The sequence below is a fragment of the Galleria mellonella genome, unplaced genomic scaffold (genome assembly GCF_026898425.1).
Source record: "Galleria mellonella isolate WM207_F2 unplaced genomic scaffold, CSIRO_AGI_GalMel_v1 utg116, whole genome shotgun sequence".
Lineage (NCBI taxonomy): Eukaryota > Metazoa > Arthropoda > Insecta > Lepidoptera > Pyralidae > Galleria > Galleria mellonella.
The window spans coordinates 1,045,350-1,068,521 of NW_026441978.1; the positions used below are offsets into that span (position 1 = coordinate 1,045,350).

Consider the following 23,172-nt stretch of genomic DNA (forward strand, 5'->3'; position numbering starts at 1 on the left):
TGTAATGACAATTATAATATAGATGACAGTTTAAATGGACTTGCAAACAAGTCTATTTGAATAAATATCATTTGAATTTGTTGAGAATGCTTATGATGATATAAACTGTACAATATTTATCAATTGATCCCCATATTCCAAACTACAATATCAAATACAAACCATAGGACTAAAAGTCAATAACTCATTATCAGATAAGGCCAACTACTACGCGCTATAACTTTCCTTAATGAGTTAATTATTAAATACCAATTCTGAGAATACAGCGTAACATAAACACACAAAATTATCACATTTTATCCGTCAATTATAAACAATGTCTCTGCTCTCAGATGTCACACATTTTGCTCCACAAAAAACGACTCGGGGCACATATCAATAAATGACGCGAGATATATCATAGATTGTATTTGAAATATTTGAATTTGGAACGCCGAATCGCATGTATAGACAAGTAAATTTTGCTTTGCAACAGTTACTTCGCAAAGACTTAAAATCACAGAATCAAAATGAGACCAACACGCGAGTAAATCCCATCAAATTCTAGTGGCACATAGCAACATAATGTTTTAAAATAAAAAATAATTCAGACGAATAATTTTCATATTTTTAAAATCGTTTAGAAATATTCCATGAGCTTATTCTGAATACTCCAAAAGCAGCTGGTACTTTTGGAATACCTGTTCAAGGTTTAAAGTGAAAATCATAGAAAAGATCGTTAGAATGAATCAAAGCAAAGACAGTGTATGGGAATGCGGAAACATTAAACAAACGCTCATGGAGGCAAGTAATGAACAATGTTTCATTGAAAACAATCGTTAATTCTTCAATCGAAGTGACAGAACGTTATAAGGTTAGCATCGAACACTGAGTAGTAATAAAATTCTTAGTATTTATGTTCATGCTAGCTTTGTTTATAAATAACTATTATTTTTTATGGCACCTTTAAAAGCGAATGTTGGCTTCGACTCTCGATTATATCGCTATTACGTTTCCCTATCTTATTTTAGTACCTATTTGTTAATGTCTGAAGTCATTGAAACTTATTACATTGTTTCTAAAAGATAAAAAAAAAATAATGACTTGGCATCACAACAGTTAGATATCGCATACAAAATAACTGTCCAAATTCCCAAGTCCATACGGAAACAAATTGTGCAAAAAGCGTGTACAAGAGAAAGATATATAAACACCGGCCGGCGTAAATAAAAACAGACGCACCTTAGCCGAGGACGTCATCTTGGCAATATCCGAACTAGCGTGCGCCAAAAGCGAATTCCGTAAAACAACACATGTTCACTGACAGATCACTTATAGAAAGCACACACGACCCAGTTGAAGAGACTTTAAACTATATACAATTTCGCACGACCACGTCCAGCAGTAGAAAAGTCAACGAGATCGACACTTGGCAACTCCGGCAAGTTCAGAGATATACCTCTGTTGGCGGTCGTCACGAAACTAGCGCGGGCGCACTTGCTGTGTCCGTCCGGCGCGGCGTCCGCGCGCCACTCGTCTCATTATTTAATAACCAGATAAAAGATTATCTATTGAGGCGTCCTCGGTCAATATGACATGAAATTACGTATTTATCGTTGAATAGTGAGAATGGTAATAGGTTGGACCGCTTAAGGGTCAGTCGGCGTATAATACATAACTGTTACTGTGCTACGATGTAATGAATTTATCAGAATGACGGAATACAAATGTGAATTGAATTGTTATTATCTTTACTACTTTATACTATGTGTTAATGGCGAACTGAATTTTCAATTACTTAAATCAAATTATTATTTATGATTTTAAAATTATCATTAGAAATGCTAACAAAAATCAATACGATACAAGTAGACACACTATAAGAGTTTAGATATGGAACCCTGAAAACAGCCAAGAGTATGCCAAATATGAATTGTGTTCCGTATCAGTTTAGCATTCAAATGTAGATGCTAAAATAATACAATATCCGAAAATTAAATGATAACAAAGTATCGTGTATGATGGATCTATCTACGCTCTTGTACCACTTATGTATCACGCAAAGATGAACCGAACGATGGGTCGCGGCTTGAGACACTGAGTAAGTATCTTTGCAGAGCTTAAGCTACGTACAAGCGGTCAGTTTTAGGTACACTTACATATCCTTCAGCTGTGATCAGAACTGATTTCATCACCTTTGCTTGAGTTTTGGTTGTTACTGTCATTTACTTCTTCAAAGGACATGAAAAGCTATCATCGGATAAGCCATGTCTGAGACCTTCGTATACATTGACGCCAGCAAAGGAACTTTTGATACCAGAGAGCATCACCCATACATTTGAGTAGATTTTAGTCAATTGGTTGAAAGTAGAGTGGTAACACTGCCTACACAATCAGTATACGGTGGCAGGGTACCTGAATGACATAAATGAGAATGTGTTCAAAGCAAATGGCCTATCGTGGCGAATTCTTCTGGAATTAACTGCGATGGTTATCAGAGTAAACTACGTGGACGTCGACGAGACAGAGTATATTGCTAGCAATGAAAACTAACCTTCCCATTATAGACAATCCTTTTCCTTACACACACACGAGTAGTAGTACTTATAATGATCAACAGCACTTCACAAGAGATTACGTGTGAATGTGTGTGTGACACTCGTGAATATACGTGTGGACGGTAGAATGGACCGTTTGTATTTGTCTGGAGCTCTGCAGTGATACTTATTCATGTATTTTAAGGTCCGTAACCGACACACATTCGAGAGATAAATGTCGCCAACCAAGATAACAGTTAATTTGAACACAAGAAGAATCTTGAACCAATATTAATTAGGTATAAGTATTAAACAAATTAATACAGAAAATAAGATAAAAAAGTAGCCATATCATGTCAAATTGTTTGAACATTGTTGTTATAATGCACTAAACAAAATTGGACACGAAATACTAGATGACGCTAGAATCGAGATTTTTGGTTTTTGTTGATTATTCTGTAATTAAAGACAATTTAAAGAAAATTTTCTAAATTGGCGAGTGGTTGTATGTATTTTTTACCAATATATAAATAACTTATCATAAATTTTGTATCTATTCTCTTGTATTGTACAACTTTAAAAAAAAAACACATACTATCAAGAAAAATTGCAAATGTGTAGATTATAACTCATTCATGGAAAGATTGCCTATTACCTGACTGTTCACATTCATATATTCATATTTGGGTCACTGCGACACACATGGCGAAAACATATTTTCGTATTTTACCTTTTGTTTCATATTTAAAAAAAATGTAATTAATTTAATTGTATGAACTCATTTGTTAATTTACTTGTGTCATAAATGGCTCAAATAAAGTGTTTATCTAATCAATTCTACTCACCAATTTACAAATTATACTTCAAATTAACTGTAATTATAAAATAATCAACAAAAATTGGAAGTCTGAATTCCAACGCCACAAATATTTTTTGTCTAATTTTGTTTAGTAAACAACCACACTTTTTTTTTAAACAACTTAGAATAGCAAACAAGCTGACGGCCCACCTGATTGAAAGTGGTAACCATCGCCTATGCACATGAGCAGTAACATGGATATAACAGAGTATACTGTTTCACCCATGATACCCCCCATGCGTTGCAATTCCTGAGGACTCAGTTGTTATTTCTATGTACCCTGTAAATTCACTGCCATATCCCACCCTTCAAACCGAAACACAGCCATGCAAACACAACTGCTTCACGGTTGAAACACGAATGGGGACATTAACTAACGACTTACAAATATTCTAAATCAATTTAATTTTCTAATCTTTATAATAAAAACTAGCTGACTCGGTAAACGTTGTTTTACCATATACATTATTTCTAGAACTATACTTGAAAATCTTGCAAACCTATTGCAGAATATAAAAATCGTGATTAAAAAATAGGGGTTGATCGTAAAAGGGTGAAAATTTGGAGTTATATGTATTTTTCTATGCTAAATCATAATAAAACAAAAGTAAAAAAATTTGTTAAAAAAATAAAGAAAAATATTTAGGGGTGGGTCACCCTTATCATAGAGGGGTATGAAAAATAGATGTTAGCCGATTCTCAGACCTACCGAATATGCACACAAAATTTCATAAAAATCTGTAGCCGTTTCGGAGGAGTTTGGTAACAAACACCGCGACACGAGTATTTTATATATTAGATATTTTTTTTTAATATTTGCTTATTCTCCGTACCACAGTCTACGTATAAACTGTCATCGTATAAAATTAAATGACGCAAAAGTACATTATAAAAGGATCTATGGGGCTGAAACCGATAATCCGACTTGACCCAACTCCATGTCACTGACATGTACTGTCCATAATTTAATTTTGTATTTATGAGCATAGGCACAGAAACGCAGCGAGTACATAAATAGGGGAGGGTGGGGGGGGGGGAGGATTATTAACAACAAGGACTAGTAATCTCATTGTCAGCAATATGTTCCTTCAGATCAGCCTCTACCCGGTCTCCCTTGGAAACCATCGTGGTTAATTCTTGTTCAATTCATCACGATGAGCCAACAGCTATACTTTCATCATCACTCATCATTCGTATATGCTGTTGGGACTCACTGGAGTCCCGAGAGCATTTACGAATAGCACAACCGGAAATACAATTTTAACCGATTATAAAAAAGCTTCCTTAATCGCCTCTTACGACACCCTCGGAAATAGAAAGGGTGGCCTTTTCTATGCCAGGATCACACGGCGACATATCTTCTTAATTAACCCAAATGTATCGACTTAACTGCATATTATTTATTTATTTAAATAACTTTATTAACGTACATAAAATAAGGTACAAAGGCGAACTTAATGCCTTCTCTACCAGTCAACCTTTGGGATAAACAATGAATCACGAACGCGGTACTTCATTATTGAGATAGATTAAGAAAATAACAAGTATTAAATTATACCTATACACAATTACCAGGGGGAGACTTCGTACAAAAGTCGTTTGCTTGGGCATCTCTGTCCTATTCGTGTTTCTACCGTGAAGCAGTTGTGTTTGCATGGCTGTGTTTCGGTATGGATAAGCAGTGAATTTACAGGGTACAGAGGAATAACACCTGAGTCCTCAGGAATGGCAACACATGGGGGGTATCATGGGCGAAACAGTATACTCTGTTATGTCCATGGTACTGCTCATGTCTATAGGCGACAGTTACCACTTTCCATCAGGTGGGCCGTCAGCTTGTTTGCTAATAGATATATAAAATATAAATAATATAAAAGATAATGATTAGCTACTATTGTAATAATGCGTTTATAAAGTAAGCATGGACTCCTCTTTTGAACATGAATTTATTAGGAAGTTCTTGAATATCTTCAGGCAGTGCATTCCAGAGTCGTGAAGCTTGGATGGTGAAAGAGTCTGTATTTACTTAAATCTTTGAGGTCAATAAATTTTTGTCTTGATTTTTACATTAATTATTATTTACATAACTTTTAGAAACAATAGTTTATAACTTCTTAGCGGTAATGTTTGTTCAGCTGGTAGACTGAACACCCCGGGCAAAGTTCGAGCCGACTGCCTTTTATTGAACGTTACGTTCCAGTTTGAAGGATATTCCATTTCTATACATCGAGGTAATGGAGCGTGCAAAATGTATAACGAACACTATTCTTGTAATATAGTTAAGTAGGTACAGGAATGTACTCCTCCCAAATTGTAATATGGAAAATTTATTTTACAAATGTAGGAGGTTCTCAATTCGTATTTTACTCGTAATGTTTATACATTGTGAAGATTATAGTATTTTTTCCCCAATATTGAGTAAAAATTTTTCTGTTCATGAAATTTTGGAGAAACGTGGATTTGGGTTTGGAGAGATTTGGGTAGTTGAGTAATGGTTATGCTACTTGTAAAGTCTGTAGAGGTATATTATAAATTAAAATACTATATATAATAAAGATACATAACAGAAGATAAGGAGAGGGGGAAAATAGAAACAGAAGGAATGACCTTTCTTTTCGTTGTTGACTTCGTTGTAAATAGTAAAACGTAGTGAAAACACGACACAAGTGATTGCGTAAAAGTCCCGAAAATCGTATGGATTTGGAGAAAAAATATTTAACTTTTGGGTAAAAATCGAAATTGACATCTGTCAACCCTGCTCTGCAATTGGTGCACGGTGCTTCGATTGCCAACAACTATTTTTGCTCAACTGTCGAAGAATGAAGCATAAATGCTATTCTATCTAATATGAATGTGAAAGTGAGTTTTTTTGTTATAGCTTAAAATTTTAATGACTCAACTTATATATATATATATATATATATATATATATATATATATATATATATATATATATATATATATATATATATATATATATATATTAAATATATATATATATATATATAAAATTAAATTGATTTTTATATAAAGACTTGTTTCGTTTACCTAACATAGTAAAAAACATAGCAAATTAAAAAATAGTCGATTAAAATTACAATACGTCTGGTGTTTAAGCAAAAGCTAAGTGTATTTAGTTACGTTGTTATTCTAGAAAACAAAGAACAATTCATACTGAAATACAAAAAGAATGAATATCATTATGCCACTGTTTATATACCTACAGACAACAGAGAGCGACGCGTTCACGCGTTCAATGTAACGTTGCCTAATTTAAAATAAATAGATGGGTAAACAGACAAAAAAATATTTACATTTCAATATAAACACAATTGGAGAATTTTTAATTTGTTTTATAAAATAAAGTCTTCGATCACCTGATATAGACTCAACAAAAATAAAATAGTTATTTGCTCTCATCATCATTATCATAAAATTAATGAAAAACCAACATTGAGCAAAACTGTCGATGGCAAATAAGTTTGTGTTCCAAAAAAAGCCCTTTATTTATGGCAAAATAAGTTATTTTGATTCCAAAACTAAAAATTTCTATGCGACCAATCTGTAAATATAAATATCATTTCAGAAAAAAAAAAAGACTTACAAATCGTTTTATAACTGACAGAGTTATGAGTTATAACATAACAATAAAAAAGGCATACAACCTAATTGAGAGGTTCCTTTTTTTAAGTCGGTTAAGATGAAAATCGATTCACCAGAGGGAGACTTTGTACAAAAGTCGATTGCTTGGGTACCTCTGCCCCATTCGTGTTTCTACCGTGAATCAGTTGTGTTTGCATGACTGTGTTTCGGTTTAAGGGGTGTGATATGGCATGAATTTACAGGGTACAGAGAAATAACACCCGAGTCCTCAGGAATAGCAACGTATGGGAGGTATCATGGGCGAAACAGTATACTCTATTATATCCATGGTACTGCTCATGTCTATAGGCGACGGTTACCACTTTCCATCAGGTGGACCGTCAGCTTGTTTGCAATTCTAAGTTGCATAAAAACAATAAAAATAAATAAATAAACATCTGAACATCTTTGACTTCCTTAAAATATGGTTGAGCGCAATGATGGCTGGCTCGCCCATCATACTCGTGAACGGGCGTCGCTTGTGGGGACTGGTCTGCTCATGTTTACTTGTTTATTTTCCATTTAATAATACATATAAATAAAACTTAATCCTAATACTGTGTCTATACAGTAACTACGCAAATAATATCAATACAAATACACATACTCATCTTTGTATTGCGCGGGGATAAAACCGCAACCATTGGTAGATAAGGCAGTGTTAAACCACTACACCATCAAGGCCGTAACATAATACCCTTACAGTCCATTGTTGTCACAATCTATATTAATTTATGACTTTTACTTGGCAACCAAAAGCCGTGTCACCCTTAAATGAGCGATATCAGAGCATTACACAGCTTTTGTCATTTTTGCAGCCTCAATGGGTGTTATTTGGAGCATCACAATGGTGCCTCTAACATCAGGGACACTGAACATTAGCTGCGAAGACACTCTACTTGAACATTTTACTGAAACGTGAAGCAGAGGGCCTACCATGAAATGTTTTCCGAAATTTCCGATCCGAACGAAACACAAATTAAATGGTAAAATTACATGTCATTAGTAACTTTAATTAAACTGCATATCATTCATGTGTTAACGTTTTAGGGTATCGATCTTGTCTAATGTCTTATATATGTATAATTAATTATGTACATTTTTGATTGTTACCTGTTGTGTTTTCCAAATAAAATAAGCAGGACACATACCGTTTAAAAATATTAAAAATGCTAAAGTATCGTTCCTTTGGACTTTTATGATAGGATTTATGATAAACGAATTGTTAAGCTCCGTTTACTAGGTCGATTTCGGTATGAACAAAACCACGAAATTGAGTCCGAAAATTCGGAATTTCATTTCATGGTAGACCCTCAGAAAACTGGGAATATTACCGTGTAACGAAATTGCATGGTTTGCATAATACGATCATTTGTAATCGTTTCTAAAAATGTTTCAAGCGACTACAAAACATTTTCCAGTGTTTATATAATCCTGGTATAAATTTGTAATTGTAAATATATTTGGATAGAATAAAACAGAAATAATTCATATTCAAATAGGCTTGTTTGCAAGTTCTTTTAAATCGACAAATTTTTATGATTGAATTGCTGGGTTCGGGGTCAAAGGAACAAGCAAACATCAGCAGACCAGTCCCCAACAGTAGCACCCATTCACGAGTATGTCGGATGATCCAGCAATCAATTTACCAGAGGGAGACTTTGTACAAAAGTCGATTGCTTGGGTACCTCTGTCCCATTCGTGTTTCAACCGTGAAGCAGTTGTGTTTGCATGGCTGTGTTTCGGTTTGAAGGGTGGGATATGGCGTGAATTTACTGGGTACAGAGGAATAACACCTGAGTCCTCAGGAATGGCAACGCATGGGGGTATCATGGGCGAAACAGTATACTCTGTTATGTCCATGGTACTGCTCATGTCTATAGGCGACGGATACCACTTTCCATCAGGTGGGCCGTCAGCTTGTTTGCCATTCTAAGTTCTATAAAAAAAAAAAAAAAAAAAAAAAAAAAAAAAAAAAAAAAAAAAAAAAATCATTTCACTGAACCATATTTTAGAGGAACTCAACGACACGACCCACCACGCCACTACAGTCAGGACCTTATAATGAGCATGATTAGCTTTCAAGTTACTTGAATAAATAATATTAGTTGAATTACTAATTAATATTGGTCCTTTTCATCGACACATTCTAGAAAGATCAAGAAAATTTATTTATTATTATATATTCGAAAGGTATTGGCATAAAAATAAGGAATTTCTATGGCAACTGCTCATGACACATTAGTTATATCGAGTAGTTTTACGCTGTCAATAAAGAAAGTGGGAGGTTTTAAGTCTTCCTTTTATTGAATTGATTCCATTTCAGTTATTGACTGTACCTACCTACCTCCCTACATACCTACATATATTCGACGTTCTTTTAAGCGACTTCCAGTAGCAAAAGGCTCATAATGTGAACAACAGAATATAGTGTTTTTTTTAATAGATGACAATGATATGGTAGCCCTGCCTGCGCTAACGGTATACGCTGGCAGAGCACCAGTGAGAGATAATAGGTGACGATGAAAAAGTTAAGGGAAAAGTTAGCCAACTGTGATGAAACCACCTACAATACAGCACGATGGTTTCCAGGGAGAACCACGTGGATGTCGACCTGATAGGGTATTTGCTAGCAATGGGATTGGTAGTCCGCATTACTAGCAATCTCTTGCCTCCAACAAAATATAGTAGTAAATGTATTTGTTATATATTTTCTCAATTAATTGAAAAAAATACCGACTTTTTTTGTTTGTATGGCACGGCACAGAATGCATCGCACCGCCAAAAACAAAGTTTGGAAAATTTATCAGAACAAAGTTATTATCTACAGTAATATAGTACTATTAGTATGTCCAGCAATCCTCCCCCTAGTAAATCCATTCGCCAGCAATACCTCCACAACACGTGCTTATAAACCCACGCCACAACTCGTGTTTCATTTGAAAGCATAACACGTGTCATTCGCTTCATAATCCTAATCGTCTATTTAATTGTAAAATCATGTGAAATATTGATTTTTTTATTTCTGAAATTTATCACTCCTATCTACCTTTGAAGCCTTCCTTGTTTTAACATTATTTCTCTCTATACAGTTGTCCTTTTGCATCCGACTTCAAAAAAAAGTTCACGATTCGGATTTGCTTTTTTTTACGTTTGTTACCTCATAATTTCGTCTGTTGTAAACCAATTTGAAATTTTTTTCTTTTATATGAAAGGGATGTACTTACAGACTAGTCCCATAGAAATTTTATCAAAATCGATTCAACAGTTTAGTTTTTAAATCAAAATATATGAGTTTGCCACAATTGAAGTAGTTTTTTTTTTTTTTTTGTGGTACACAATTTAATTATTCGTCATCAACATACAGATCCAAAGTTCGTTCTTTTGAACGTTGATTTTCTCATGAATCAATCTGAGACTTCCCTTGAGAATTGAATCGATTCAAACGATATATTGTATTGTAAACTCACAGGATTTCTTACAGTCAACCTTTGAGAAGCTAAAAGAAAACGATAAAATGTTCCGGAGTAAAAATTTTTACTCAAGATTAGAATTCCTGAAACTTATCTAAAGAGAAAACTTTAAAGAACCTAGCAAACCGACTAAAAGCCCAAAATGAGGGTTGAGTTAAAAGTATTGGACACACACAATACTCAGCGAAAAAATTCCTATCATTGATAGGAATTAGCAATGAACTTTAAAAAAGGGCGAACACAAAAGATCATGGAAAGGTCGCAGCGTCACAGGTCTTTTTTGCCTGAAAAAGCCCGTCTTTCAATAATAATAATACTCAGCTTTTTTGCATGTATCTTAGAATGGCAAACAAGTTGACGGCACACCTGATGGAAAGTGGTAACTGTCGCCTATAGACATGAGCAGTACCATGGACATAACAGAGTATACTGTTTCGCCCATGATACCCCCCATGCGTTGCCATTCCTGAGGACTCAGGTGTTATTCTCTGTACCCTGTAAATTCACTGTCTATCCATACCGAAACACAGCCATGCAAACACAACTGCTTCACGATAGAAACGCGAATGGGACAGAGATGCTCAAGCAAACGACTTTTGTACAAAGTCTCCCTCTGGTAATTTTGTATAGGTATAATTTAATAGTTGTTATTTTCTTAATCTATCTCAATATATCGCTCAATTTTTCACCCATGATACCCAAATTAGGAAATTGTTCCGATAAAAAAGAACCAAAAAAAACATATCGCGTAATATAAAAATAACAAACAAACGTAGTGAATTAAGGCCCTCCTTTTTTATGTCGGCTAAAGAAATATAAACAACAGTCGGAAAATCCGGACACGTAACGAAGTCCAATATTTCAAACGTTTGCGAAGCGGAGGCAGGTAATTATGAGTAATTACAGATCGTTCAAAAGCCTACGGAAAACAGGATTTATGCATACGACTTTAGACCGTTACGTATTTATGAAATTTTAATGATTGATATGTGGAGAGAACGTTTGAAAACAAATTCTGAGCATCTACAAAGAGAAGGTTCACAATTTGTCAATTTTTTTTTTTAACTTTACGTGAAATTGATTGCAAAAATAAATCATTAAAAAGTTTATAATTGACGAGGATGTAGCGTAACATTTTTAAATTAAACAAAAACGAAATAAGAATTTCTTTCTTTTAAAAGGTATAAACATTGAATGTAAATAACTATTGAAAACTTAGTATATCTTAGATTGAAAAACATGGCAAAGGTTTACAAGACAATTTCTTATTCCTGATCTAGACTTCTTATCTTTTAGTTTTATATATTTATTCTATTTAAAAATTATAAATTCACTTAACATTAGAACAACATATGTATACAATATAAAATCTAAAAAGAAACGTGTATTTGAAACGTACAAATAAATAAAACAAATATCAACATATGTCTAACAAATCACAATTTTTGAATACGATCTCTGCCGGATTACGTACTCAATTACAAACCACACATTTTTATTACGCTACACCAAGAGAAAATCGTAATTTTTTATTAAACTCTATCAGTTGGAAATCTGCTATTACTGTAACATTACATCATTAGAACATTATCAGGCGTAACAAGAGGTTATCACGATTTTACAACGTCAAACTACATTCTCACTGGGTCGGTGTACTTCTGAAGGACAATGCTACATGACAGATGGTTTTTATTTAATAATACATGAAATAGTGATCTCTTACTTTCCACTTTCCCATATAATAATTTCCTCTCACTTCATATTTTGTTCCGCATAAAGCCGGCCAAGTGCGAGTCGGACTCGCGCAAAGAGCGTTCCGTACAAAATCAAGTTTTTTTTTTTTTTGTGAAATAACTTCAAATTTACGGTTTTTTGATTTTTTTATCTTTTACTTGTGCTACATGACATTGCTTCTTGCCAAATTTCATGACTCTAGATTTTGGTTCCCCTTGCGAATGTTAAAATAATGCGATATAAATGGAACATAAATGAACGTATCTTTTGATTGCGTCGATTTAGAAGCTTCATTTTTGCACTGCTTTAAGAAATTGCAGACCTGAGTATATGACATTAATTCCAACTTGATACCTCCACGCGTTCATAACAAAAAAGTTATTGACAGATGGACGGACGGACGGACAACGAAGTGATCGTATAAGGGTTCCATTTTTTCTTTTGGAGGTACGAAACCGTAAAGATATAAAAATAGAAACTTCAATAATCACACCCTTCACATATAACCATCAAAAGATACATAATGTTGATTACAAAGCAGTTATCTAAATCGGCTTAGACTTGAAAATATCGCATAACATACAAAAAGAAAACGAGATACATTGGAAATCTTTTTATAGTCGACTAAAAAGTTTATCTTACAATAACAACAAAGTGCAACCACGTGCCGTTATCAGCTCATATTATGTAACGGTTTACGATGCAGGACGCAGCGAATAGGCAGTTATGCAGTCAGATAAACAAAGTACAACACAATTTTATGGCATGCAACTAAAACGTGGAGATTAGAAACAATATAAATAAACATGTTTTATTTATTAGAACGTGTTGATATAATCCGAATTGTAAGTCTTGGAAGTACTTTTGTAAGTCTTTTTCATATTTAAGGGTAGCAAACGAAAAAACGACAAACAAAAACTGAAAAAAATAAAAAAGAAATAAGTATTTCTCGGTTTGCCCAATGGTTGACTGGTAAAGATCACCGTCCGGTGTTAAGTACATAGAATTTTATTGTGCATTAAAGTTTAAATAAATAAATAAATGGATGGTTTATAAATACAATTACACTGAGATCAACTGAATTTTACTCTTCAAAACAGCAATTATTGAACAAACAAACACACGCACACACACAAACCCAAGAACAACAAATGTTCCATATACATATACCTCACATAGAAAAAAAAACATGAATTTAAAACGCGAACTCTACAAATATTTATGTTAATAATGTTATGTATTTTAATTGTAATAGTTATGTAATGATTTTTAATATTTTTTTTTCTATGTTTCTCTTATTAAAATTTTCTTTTTTTTTCGCTTTATCCTTACCACTCAGTTAAAATTATATCAAATTATACTTTGAACTATTTACATTATTTTTATTATACACACACTGCACAGACAATCACCAAAAATATTGCTATTTTTATTTTATATTTATTTTAATTATTATTTTCACGTACCCTCAAATGGGTTAAAGCTGAAAATCAGTGTTTTGTTCCTTGAACAATGTTACACGCTGAGCTTCGACCTTTTTGTATTGCTGCAGATCACACATAATAACACAATTTTATAAATCTTATGTTGTTTTATGTATTATCTATTCTTATGTACATGTTGTGTGTGATTAGTAACAAACAAATAAACGATATATCTATCTATCTATGTATTTATTTTATTTTTTTTATTTCATTTTAAATGTATTTTAACTTTCGAGTACCTAAATGATAAAATTGTACAAGAACCGGACTGTAAATGGCAATAAATATGTACTAACTTAATTAGCCACTCACTGACTACTACGATACAGACCTGCGAGCCTAGTGTAGTAATCACTGTATAATAAATTGTGTACCCGATTTTTAGTTACAATAAAGTTATTATTATTATTATTATTTACTCCGCAGCAAGTATTTTTGTTCCGAAAAGAAAAACGGCGGGACCAGCAAGAGAATAAACCATATCCATTACAAAATAAAATTTGTACAAACTGGCTCACAATAGATTGGCAACGTAATCGTGTAAGATGGTCATAAAAAAAATCAGACTATTTGAGGATATAAATAAAACGTTCTTTTGAAAGTCTCGAAAACATCATGAGACAACACAGATCAGAAACAGGTCACATCGAGGTCTGACCTCACTAAATATAGAAGCAGACAAACTAATTCATTTAGATTGCCTTCTAAGTTCGCAATTATAGTAATAAACATGATATAACAGACGATGATTATATTACGATGACATAACTATAGAAATAAATAATGTATGAATTACGTTATTCACTTTCTTTAATCAATTGATCTTTACACAAACGCAGTATAGAGCGATATCTGCGCTATAAAAAAAAATGAAACTACTATCCGACTTACTATTCAACTATGTAGTTGAATATCTAGGCGTTCCATGGATGCAGAAGACTCAGCTTCGTTGCTTGTGGCAGGCAAACTATGAGAGAAGGGTGGGAAGGGATGTTTATGATAATATAATAATAAGGGATGATTAGTAATGGAGACTAAGAATCCCATTGCTAGCAATATACCCAACCAGGTCGACCTCCTCGCGGTTCCCCCTGGAAACTATCATGATTAATTCCTGATGAATTCATCATGATGGGCTAACAGGCCTGTTTTCATCCTCATCGATCACCCTACACTGGTGCCCCGCCAGCGTATCCCATTAGCGCAGGCTATCACTCCATTTTCATCCAATAAAAAAAATATATATGAAATTCTTATTATAATGAAAACCAACACAAACCTGACCCATTAAGAGTAAAAACACTGGTTAAAAGCAGGCATGATCAATTTTCGTACCCATTAGACAAAACTGAGACCGATCGTACAACTTTTAAAAATTCACAAATTTAGTAAAGGCGTAGTAATTATAGTATATATTATCAGAGGGAGATTTACAAAAATCGTTTGTTTGGGCAATTTAATTCCATTCATGTTTCTACCGTGAAGCAGTTGTGGCTGTGTTCCAGTTTGAAGGGTGGAATATGGCAATGAATTTACAGGGTACAGAGGAATAACACCTTAGTCCACAGGAATAGCAACGCATGGGGGGGTATCATGGACGAAACAGTATACTCTGTTATGTCCATGATACTGCTCATGTCTATAGGCAACGGTTACCACTTTCCATCAGTTGGACCGTCAGCTTGTTTGCCATTCTAAGTTGCATAAAAAAATATATCAATTAATAATTAAGTACAAATAATACACAATAGATGTCTCAATGCGAACGTAATGGACTGTATTTCAATTCAATTGAACAAGATCAGAAACATAATTATTTGAGCTTTCAAAGTTGAAACGACGTGATCAAACTACTGCCTGCTAAGATATTCTAGATTGAAACGTACGAAGTAACTTGTTAGAGTTGTTTAAAGTACCGAAGAAATTCAGGTCAAATATAATAAATAAAAAATCATTATAAACCAAAAATATTTTATTTATTTATTTAACTCTATATTGCACCAGAAACAAAGATATACAATGACAAATGAACAATTAAAGTAAAATACAGTAACATAAATTACAAATTAAAATATATACATATAGGTACAAATGGCGATCTTATCGCTAGGGCAATTTCTTAAAGACAACCTTTAGTTAAAAGAGAACAGATAGAAGTGGGTAAGTGACGCAAATGTACTCAGTGACTCACTCAGAACTTTTATCTTTTTATTATATAATGACATTCCATAGTATGGGCGAAAACAACGAACACGGCAGCCTTATTATTACTAAAGGCAATTTTTCAAAATAACCTTTTAGCCTTTATACAAATTTAGCAGGGAAGGTACACTTTAGACCAAAATAACAACATAAATGTTACAATCAAAAAGTATTATTTACACAAGCAAATGAAGCAAAACTTTTCCACCAGGAGGTTGAAAGGAGCTCCATTGAAAGTAAGAACTAAACAGTTCTGGAACAATGGGATAACTTTCAGAGTCCTTATTGACCTTTTTGCGAACTGTGCAGTAGCAAAATTACAAACTTCCCAAACTAACTCTATAGCAACTACTAACTACTGAAAAAATTCAATATTGAATTATATCTGCCTCTATTTGGATAAGTAATAAATGCTCATATAAAACCTACATGATTATTGCATCACTATGATTATTCAAATCGTTATTTAGTCTCAATATTTGTTGGTCAGATTATGGAGTAGAGTGTAGAGTAAAGGATGGCAAATTACGAACGTAAATCGTAATAAAAAAAATTTACAGGACTAGATTACCACTGCACATGAAATTAATACAATTTTGGGTCTTGAACATAAAAACAGAAGATGACTAAATTTAATATACAAAAGATAACGCTTGAATTCGGTCTCATCATTCCAAAACTTTAATGAGTATTTCAACAAAAGTATTCAAAAGACAGCAAATATCTCATTCCCCCAGACTCTGCAGGACCCTCAGACAATTTCTTTTTATTGCGTTTAATAAAAGAAAAAAGTATAATGCATTTTATTATCTCGTCTGTGAATAATTTTGTCGCAGCTACTGCATTATTACCAAAAAATTTAAAAATGGTAAAAACGCTTGAGAGCGTTACTACCAGTATGAATATTAACCAAAAATACACAAACATAGGTAGGTGTATACAATTTCACGAGAATTGCGAACAAACATACGACCGCAGCGTTATCACGTTTGCAATACAAAATTTCAATTACAATAATAAGGAATAAATGCGTAAAAACGTTAGTCATCCTAAAATTGGTGACAATAAAATTTATAGTTGTACTCACTACTGCCTCCTTAGATATCTAACCGATAATGAAATATCGATTCCATTTGTAAGAGAACGACCCCAATACGATGTCTTACTTATAGTGTAATAACGGCGTTTAGAACACGCGATGCAGGGTCACTAATATGCCAAATGTGAAAAATAAAAGGGGAAAATTAAAAAAATTAATAAATAACAAGACGATAATTTTCTGATCATCCAAAAAGCTCCATCTTTTAAATCGGAATTGTAAATATTTCTATTATATTCATTTACAATTTACAAAGATTTTGGGTGTATACATGTAATAAAATCCCGTGTAAGATTTCAAGTCAACATCAAATAGAGTTGTCCTTTTAAGCGACTTCCAATTCTTAATACTCCTGTATTTTTTCTTTTATGGCCATATTACGCCGTTACAACACCAATTCTGAACCGATTTCGATCAGTCTTTTCCAGTCGATAGGTTTTATTTACATATTGATCTCATTATAATTTTATAACTAATGGAGCTACATGTTCATGTTATATTTTACCTTTAGCGAGGCAAAAAAAAACTTATTTGTTGTAAAGCAAAATTTGCCTAATCCCACATTCTAAATTCAAATACTACTGTACCTTTTTTTAAGATGTTTTATTAAGATTAAAATTTGTTTATAATAAAATCAATTAAAAATATTTTAATGTATAAAGACTGTATACTGCAAATGTATTCAAAAAATATTTTAAAAAAATTTGCATAAATTTAAAAATGTATATAGATATTTTTTAATGAACATTTTAAAAGGCTCACTTTGAAAATAAATATTTTGTTTGTTTCATACAAAAAGATAACTGTTACTGTCACTTATCAACGTAAGACGTCAGTAACAGGTACAGATTATAATAGCTCTGCGGGCAATCTCGTAAACAGAGAACGTTACCTTAAAAAGCAATTTGAAAGACATCTCGTGAGCCCATAATCTCACAAAAGGTTTTTATCGAGATAATTGTGGAAAAACAACGTACTCGATAGCATACACTTTAATATGAGTAATGTTTCAAAGGGATTTTTTTTATACAAAATTTTAACATTTAAGTACACACGAGTAGAATTTGCTCCAAACAAAAATAATAAGTAAGCTGGATGAAGAGATTTTAATTTATAATGCAGAATTGTATCGTGAAATAGATATATATTGTCCGCAAAAAATAAAAATCCACAATTTCAGTAGTGATAAATGTAATACCGAAACACAGCCTGTCGATTTTAAAACGAATTATCAAAATCGCGTCAGAATTAACGAAGAATTAATTAGTAAGTGTACATTAACGCTTATCTGTAAAAGCTGTATACACCTTTAATTGAGGTGTTCATACGGCCTCAAGCTTGGTAGTGAGGAGTTAGTTTTTTTTGTTCAAACTTAGATTTAAGCATTTTTGAATAGTAGTTTTTCTCTTTTACTTATAAATAACATTGTATATTGTCTGCTTAATTATTGTGGGCATATTGTTGGTGTGTCTTTTATAAATAAATAAATAAGATGTAGTGTAACAACATACACAAGAAAAAATTACAAACAAATTGAAAATCTTCGCCTTCGATTAAAAATAAGATGCGATTTTTGCAGAAATCTCTTAATTTTATTAAAAATATAAGAATGCAAATAAAATTAAATTGAAAATCATTGAAAAGGGCAGGAGCATTAAAGAGCTTAAATACTTTAGATAAACTGCTTAACATTAATTAGTTGCTAAGTAAATTTTAACAGGAAGACATTAGAGTCGTTATCGTCACACTACTAAACAGTCATTCTTAGTTTGGATGATGATGATAAGATAAACATATGTATGTCAAAACACGTGGAGATAATGTATCTTACTCATAATTTAGAATCATGTACGCTAAAAGCTCTCTGAATTCATTCAATTGTAAACATTGTGATTGATGACGATACATTCATGTTGTAAGTAGCTCTAACCTGCGGGTTTGTCATTCACATTAATCTAATGCAAATAATGATAATTTATATAGTAATTAAAATGGCGAAGAAGCTGACAATACACCTAACGAAAAATGGTAACCGAAAAACAGACATGAAAAGCACCTTAAAGATCACAGAACGCCGATGCCAACGGTACCCTCAAAAATTCCTGGGCAAATATTGTTATGAATAAATCCGTTCTATATTTTTACGTCACTTGCAAACCATAATAGATAAAAAAAAATATAATGTCATTAAATTTTGCTTAAAACCAAACAAATTTTGCTCAACATACAATTAATTTTTCAAACAGATAAACTGAGAAAGATGGTTATATTATTTCAAAAACACATTAAATAAATATTGCAGTTTAATCCGCAAGTAATATCGTTCTGCAATCCATATACATATTTCAAATAAGTAGCAGTAACCATTCTACCCCAGTTAAACCGTACTTTACCAAAGCACAAAATAGCTAACCTGACCTACATATTTACCTGAGCAAGCTATAAATGAAGCTGTCTAGGCTGGAAGCATAATAGATGAGAATGAGAAGCGGAAACTTTGAATCGAGTTGAAAATATATTGATATTAATATTCTAGCGGCAAAGAATATTTTATGATCTTAATTGTGTTTTTGCTGTATTAGCAAGACACATTATGTAACATATTATCGTGATGTAATCATACTGAACTTCATCCATGACTTCGTCTGCGTGACTGATTGATTATATTGACTATATTGATTTACTGCAATAAAACATAGTCTATGTCCTTTTCCTATTCTAAATTTCTTGAGGTTCGGTTAAAACGGTCAGAGGTAGGAAATAAAAATATCAGTACTAATAAGTAATATAATAACATTTTTATTACACGATGTCTGCACATAGATGGTTTAAGAAAATTAAATATGTAGTATCCTAAAAAGAGCATAAGAAGTCAAAACAAAATTTCTTTAAATTTTTGTTTGTTTATATATTTGGTCCAGCATCACGCCAAATCTGCTGCACCAAAATGGATACGGTTTTCACAGTTATGCTCCTGAAAACTAAATTAAAATCTAGTGTATGTTTTATCCCGATACGCCACACAAGTGGTCTATTTAACAGTTTTTCCAATTTCCAAAAACCACACGTTCAAATCGCGGACAAGAACTTAGAATATCCTTAACTAATATTATGAAGGCGAAAGTGAGTTTGTTTGTTACGCTTTCATATCTTACCTGAAGAATTGGTTATAATAAATTTCAGACTCTGGAGAGGGTTAGAGGATACTTATTATAGTTTATAGGCTAAAGTTAGTATAAATATGTAGTAACACTTCAAAAAAACTCGATCCCTATAAAAGCAATTATCATGTCTTCGAAGCGTTCCCAGCTCACAGTTGGCGATCACACACAATTTCCTCTGTAACGCCGCACGTTTCCTGCGCCGACTTGCCAAAAGCCTCTTGTCGGTGTCAAATCATCAAACGAAAGCCATAATTCGAATTATTCAGGACAAGAGCACTGTTCAATTAGAATTCATAACACGCGCCGAAGTGCTTTATTATTGAGATGACTATTGCAAATTTACTTATCACTTGTAGCCCAATGATTCTGATAATTTCACGTATTAATTAGCTTATTGTGAACTAATTTAGTTACATTAGAATGGCTTTAGATAACTGTTCTATAACTAATAACATTGTGACTAATAAGGAAGATAATTATATAAACTATTATAACCAAATATGGAAATGTGTCAAAGATTACGATTAAAATTCTTAATAAATTGGTTACGGCCATCATCATCATCATCATCATATCAGCATTTAACTGTCTACTGCTGAATATAAGCCTCCCCCTTGGGGGGTTTTGACAGTAGTTGCAACACGGCGGCTTGGCAACCGCAGTCAGACTTTAGAGATGTTTTAAGAGGGACGCTGCTGCTCATCCCCCGCCCTCCCTTAGTCGGCTCTTACGACACCCATAGGAAAAAAAGGGGTGGCCTATTCCATGCCGAGACCACACGGCAATGATACCGTACCATAAACGTTACATTACAATGTAAATGGATAAGAAGAAAAATGGTTAAGGTGATTTTTGACAAAATAGAATTGGACACGAAATACTGGATAGCGCTAGAACAGACTTTTTTGGGTTTTTGTTGATTACTTTGTAATTAATGATAATTTGAAGAAAATTTCTAAATTGGCGAATGATTTTATGTAATTTTTACCGATATAGCAATAATTTATCATAATTTTTGTTTTTATTATCTTGTATTATACAACTTTGTAACTTGTAGGCAGAAGTAGTATCAAGCTACTTTGTAAAGCAAAGTTTTTTTTAAGATATATCAAACAAATTTTTACATATAGGTAGCAATTAACAGGAAAACGATCGATTTACAAAACACATTCTGTTTTCTTCCTACAGCGCCGTAGGTCAGGGACAATTGCCAACTATTATGATCAATTGATTGATGCTGAGGACATCTCCTTGTAAACAATTGTATTGAGCTGAGACAGCCCGATTGTAATACGTCTAAGTACGTTCGGCGGAGACAAAAGTTCTTAAATAATATACTAGCTAGCCTATCAAATGGTTCCATTGCTCGCAATAAACCCTTGACCTCATTTTGGTCCCCCTGAAAACCTACGATGGTTTTTCTGGTTTTTTAATCCTGGTTTCATTCTCATCGATCACCACTCACTGATACCTCACCAATGTATACCAATTTAATTTCACCAATAATTTAAAAAAATTTTTTTTAAATCAATCTGGTTCATTTTCTTATCGAGACAAAATTATCCAATCTCTCAAGGTTGAACACATTTACAAATTCCATCAAAATCGGTTGTGCGGTTTCGAAAATTAATGTGCACGAACACTGTGATACGAGATTTCTATATAATAAAATTCAAGACATATTAGAGACAACAGAAATAAATGGTTGATGATAATGATGGAAGAGTAAAACTGGTCGTAATGTTCGAGCAACTATCAATACAAAAAAGATTTACGTTAAACAAAGTAATTAACGGCTAATCTAAAAATATCAAGCCAAATATATGTAAATCTAGATTCAACATAAGATCTAGTATCTATTACATCTATAGTAAAAGAAAAAATAATTTAGAAACATAAAAAGACGATCCTTTTCCCAATTTCTTCAAGATCATCGATTCAGAACCGAACCGAAAGTTCCTTCAATCAAAAGTAATATTAATGAGTCTCCTCTAAACAACTGTTGACAAGAACATGAATAATTATCGGTAAAAGTAGCCAATCAAACTTGTTCAAGTTGAGTAGAAGTTTGGGATATTGCTGTGAGCTCTCTTGATTAAACAATCTACTAAAACAGCTCACAACTTCTGAGAATCAGTAAGCACTTTCTAAGAGAGGTTTCGTAAGTTCCCTGTTAATTTTCACCAATAGATTCTAACTTCTTGCTCGATGAAAGTGATGTCGGAATACTTGTCGAATTCGCGTCAAATGCGTGCTTTTCCTTCCTCTTTTGCCCTATATTTAATAACAATAATTATTAAATATATATTCATACGACATCGTGTCGTACTACGGTCAATTTTAAAAGCGCCCAATTTATGAATGCCTTTTGCAAAATTTCCTTCTTATAAACGAAATTGTCGTCATAGGTTTTGTATTTTTTTACCACTAAAAACATTAAGCCCATGCGATCCTGGGAGCTAGGGTTTAACAGGGAGATGAACCGCAGTGCGACAGCCGCATCGATCGCGCCTATCCCATATCCCGGTTTCCACAGACGCCAAACTTAGCACAAATTCCAATAAATTGCCAACTTACCCGAGGAAAGAATAACTGGAGAATTAAATTGAAAACATCGTCGTAATCTTTACTTACTTAAACTTTAGTTTTGTTTAAACGACTTTGTAATCTGAATTATTTCCATTTTAAAAGTTGGCGCTAAGTTACCTGCTATAAATAAGCGGAGATAGAAGATTGTTAAAATACTATGTTGAAGAAGCAAATTAAACAGTGATAAGAATTTTCTTTTTTTCAGCCTGAATATAGTAGTCAAGTATTGGGTAGATCTATTCGTGGCCCACTGTTTTTGTTAAATTATCACCCCAGCACGTGGACTGTCTATCGACTTTCCTCCGAATACAAAGTTATTTATATGTTCGCATTCTTAAATCAATCAACTTTGTTCTACAACAATGCAGAAATTAAGTTTCCGTTTAAGAAATACTTAAGTGCTGACAGTA

At 33.0% G+C, this 23,172-nt stretch overlaps 1 protein-coding gene across 2 annotated transcripts in view; it reads right to left on the minus strand.

Moving 5' to 3' along the window:
* The window catches only part of LOC113514020 (monocarboxylate transporter 12-like), a 56,005-nt gene that overhangs the window by 26,147 nt on the left and 6,686 nt on the right, over positions 1 to 23,172 (minus strand). Inside the window, exon 1 of one of the 2 annotated variants that reach the window (XM_052893670.1) lies at positions 1,222 to 1,931. The exons of the other annotated variant lie outside the window; for it this stretch is intronic. The gene's annotated coding sequence lies outside the window, so the exon portion shown is untranslated. Of the gene's footprint in view, positions 1 to 1,221; positions 1,932 to 23,172 lie in introns of those variants that run through there. 2 annotated transcript variants of the gene reach the window in all.